Raw genomic sequence first — 3610 nt, forward strand, 5'->3', positions numbered from 1 at the left:
GCGCGCCCGATCGGTTGAGCATTAGCTCCATCGGGCACGGCTGGCCAGGAGAAGTCTGAAGAAAAAGGCGGGCCCGATCTAGCGGCCCTTCGCCCGATCGGGCGCGTGTTTTTGGAGGCACCTGATTGCCGAGATCTTAGTTTTCAATTAGGATTTGTTTTAGGGATGTTTAAGTACGATTTTAGTACGTAATTTTGATTTTACCTTCTCTTCTAGATTTTCTCTCTCTACTCAGCTTTTAGATTAGTTTCTCTCTCTAATACTTTGTTCTTAACTCTACTCTTAATTACAGATTACTTTGGTAACAATAATTTCTTCTACTTTAATCTCAGTTATTTATTTTAATTCTTTTATCATGTCTTATTTTATTGCTTTGATTAGTCTAGATTTAATTATGTGTGAGTAATTTTATTTCTAGGGTTTATGGGGATCCATAAATAATATGAAGGGGTAATTTATTGTTGTTGATTATCAATGCTAGATTAATTTTCTATTGATTGATTTAATACTCTGTGACTAGATTAGGCCTGATCTTTTATGCATGAGTTTTTCAATATTGATTCGAGATTCGAGAGATGAGAATTGATGTTTAGGTCTAGTTTCAATAGGCAGGTTAATTTATAAATGGTTAAGTCGAGATTCGAGAGATGATATTTAATACCGGTAGATTAATTTTGTGATTGTAATACGTAGCGAAAGCCCTTTATGATCTGATTAATTATACATTGATGATTGATTATTATGTTTTACCCTGGAATGTTATTTATTCGTGAACCTATGCCCTAGGCCTTTTATTCATTGTGTTCTCCTTACTCTTAATCTTCGTAGTTTAGTTTCCTTTGATTATAATATTTTGGTTACTTTATAATTTAGATTGCTTGAATTAATTAGGAATAGAAAGACTCGTTTCTTTGTGGATTCGACCCTACTTCCATATCTATTTTAGTTAGTGGTTTTAGGAATTACTTTTGATAAGGTGATATGACTTTAGCCTGTCAAAATTTGGCATCGTTGCCGGGGAAACGGCTTTATTTTTATTTCTGATTATTTATGTAGTCTAGGTTATTTCTTTTTGTCTCAGAGAACATTAGTTCTTTGAGGCAAGTCTCATATTTTCTTTTAGTTCTTTGTTTATGCCCAGGTGTTCCAGATCAGGTTACATCCCATTCGATCCTAAGATCGAACGATCCTTCTATAGACAGAAGAATTTTCACAAGCAAATTCTAGTGGGTTCTGGTGATAAAAATAATCACCGAGACCCTCCAACTGATTCTAGTGATTCAAAGGTATCTTCAGATCCAAAATCAGAGATGACGGCTCCAAAGAAGCTTAGTGATTACTCTCAACCAAAGCTTATAGATTTTCCACACCTTACTCCCACTCTAGCTCTTGATGAGGTACAGTTTGAGATTAAACCCCAATTTATAACGATGATAGAAAGGAAACAATTTAGTGGAGCTAAGGGTGAAGACCCAAATCTTCATATTGCAGACTACTGTCAGTATTGTAATACCATCAGGCAAGCTGGGGTCACACAAGACCAAATCAAGGAGATTCTCTTTCCTTTCTCTTTAAATGGAAAAGCCAAATTATGGTTTAATGGTTTAAATAAAACTGCACTTGGTATAACTGACTGGGAAACTCTTGTTTTGAATTTTTATAACAAATATTATCCTGTAGAGAGAATAGCTGTACTACGGAGTGCAATTCAGAACTTTGCCCAAGAAGCCAATGAAACTTTATATGAGGCTTGGGAAAGGTTCAAGGATCTACAAAGAGAATGTCCTCACCATAATTTGGCATAATGGCAGTTGATCCAAGCCTTTTACAATGGGATTGGAAATTCATCTAGAATAATATTGGATTCTGCATCTAGTGGGAGGTTTATGATCTTTAATGTTGATGATGTAGGTCAAGTTATTGAAGATATGGCAATACATAATTCCCAATATGGGAACCCCAGAGGCTTTGCTAATAAAGGGAAGCATAGTGTCGACTCTGTATCCTTTTTACAAGCTCAATTAACCTCTATCTGCCAGAAATTAGATAATCTTAGCACTGCTAATGTAGATAATGTTTCTGCAATTAATAATAATGCTAATGAGGCTTTATATGAAAATTGTGGAATTTTAGGTCATTAGGAGCAATATTGCAGGAGTTCCGTGGAGCAAGTCAATGCCTTTCAACCTTATAGGTAGAATAACCCATACTCCAACACCTACAATCCTGGGTACCGGAATCATCCGTACCTATCCTACCGAAGCACCAACGTTCAAAATCCACCACCTCCACAAGAATCACAGGCGCCACAACAAACTCAGCAGAAATATTATCACCCCAATGCTGGCCAGAAGAACCAACCACAACAAACCTCCTCATCTTCCGACCCTGCTCTGGTAGAAATTAGAGCGATGCTGGCTAATATGCAGAAGCACATGGAGAGTAGAGATGCCCAAATTGATTCGATCCTAGCACACAATAAAATTGTAGATAATCGAATTGTGCAAATTTCTACTACTCTGCAAGCCCGTCAACATGGAGCCCTGCCAGCACAGTCGACCAGGACTACGGATCAAGCCTATGCAATTACTCTAAGGAGTGGTTCAAACTATGAAGGGCTCCCTATGCCCAGAGATGATGAACCTTGATAAGTGACTTTTATGTCACTTTTAGGGGTGTTTATTGAATATTTTTCCGGCTTATTTCAATAATTAAGCTCATTTTATCCTTTATTTCTATTATTTGCTTATTCTCGTCTTTTATCTTTTTATTTGAGTATTTTTTAGTTTTTAGTTTAATTTTGTAATTTATTTATGTTTCTTATTCTCTTATGTTCTTAGTCTAAATTCTTGTTAATATTTTTCTTCTCGTTTTCCTCTTATTTTTCTTTTATTTTCAAGTTTGTTTTCTTTATTTTATTTTATTTATTTTCTTTTTATTTTATTTAATTTCTTTTAGTTTTAGTATTTTACTTTACTTTATTTCATTTTTATTTTATTTTTATTTTGTTCTCGATCCTACCCTCGTATTTGTTTTTGGTTGTTGGTGTTTTCGGATTCTTGGTCAAGTTTCAAAGTCATATTCGAGTTCAAGGTCCGAGGTTCGAGACAAAAAATTGAACTAAGCAAGCTGCTGGCCCATATCCTGCTGCCACGCAACCACGCACATCAACAACAACCACCAGCTCCACCACTGTTGCCCCCTTCACCACACAAAACAGCAGCCACCACTCACCTCCAATACACCAACAACACCCCGCAACATCCCCCCCATTTAATCCAGCTCACGCATGCAACCACCTTCTTTCCACACACCAAACAACCACCAGCAACCCCTGCTCCCTCACGCAAAACCGCAGCAATCACCACCACACTCCCCTGATTTCCCTCTCCTCTTCTCACTGACCCGCAACAGCAATCACCACCACAATCCCCTACTACCTCACGCAGCTCTCAGCCCATTAACAACACCCCGCAACATCCCTCACACCAACCACTTTCAGCCACGCAACTGAACCAACATCAACCCCTGCACCACCGTCAACAACCAGCAACAACCTGCAAATATTAATCCAATCACCAATTCGCACGAGCAAAATGCAATTCCAATT

The 3610-nt window shown here is 37.6% G+C and overlaps 1 non-coding gene across 1 annotated transcript; it reads right to left on the bottom strand.

Annotated features, from left to right (window-relative positions):
* Window positions 1-1691: 1691 nt before the first annotated feature.
* Window positions 1692-1798, bottom strand: LOC145607980 (small nucleolar RNA R71). Its single transcript, XR_014105682.1, has one exon. It is a non-coding gene; the product is annotated as a small nucleolar RNA R71 (small nucleolar RNA).
* Between the last annotated feature and the right edge of the window lie 1812 nt (window positions 1799-3610).

The sequence above is a fragment of the Chenopodium album genome, chromosome 2 (genome assembly GCF_948465745.1).
Source record: "Chenopodium album chromosome 2, dcCheAlbu1.1, whole genome shotgun sequence".
Classification (NCBI taxonomy): Eukaryota; Viridiplantae; Streptophyta; class Magnoliopsida; order Caryophyllales; family Amaranthaceae; genus Chenopodium; species Chenopodium album.